This window comes from Arachis duranensis, chromosome 4 (assembly GCF_000817695.3).
Source record: "Arachis duranensis cultivar V14167 chromosome 4, aradu.V14167.gnm2.J7QH, whole genome shotgun sequence".
Classification (NCBI taxonomy): domain Eukaryota; kingdom Viridiplantae; phylum Streptophyta; class Magnoliopsida; order Fabales; family Fabaceae; genus Arachis; species Arachis duranensis.
Genome location: NC_029775.3, coordinates 34,115,650 through 34,115,921, shown reverse-complemented (window position 1 = coordinate 34,115,921; position 272 = coordinate 34,115,650).

Genomic DNA, 272 nt, shown 5'->3' with positions numbered 1-272 from the left:
TTTAAAAGCCAAATTTCATACTTCTGAGCCTCCGATCTCACCACTTATATCTTAAATCATTATGATATGCCTAGCTATGAGAGAAGGAGCTAATGGATGTGGTAACTTGCGAGTGAAGCAAGGGGAAAATGATTAATCAATGAGGATCATTGATGATTATGTGAGATGTGGAGGATGGTGGTGGAAGTGCCTGTTATGCCATTGGCCGAAGGGCTGTAATTGTTTATGAATTGGCTGGTTCTGGATTGAACCGTGAGCCGGAATAGCTATGT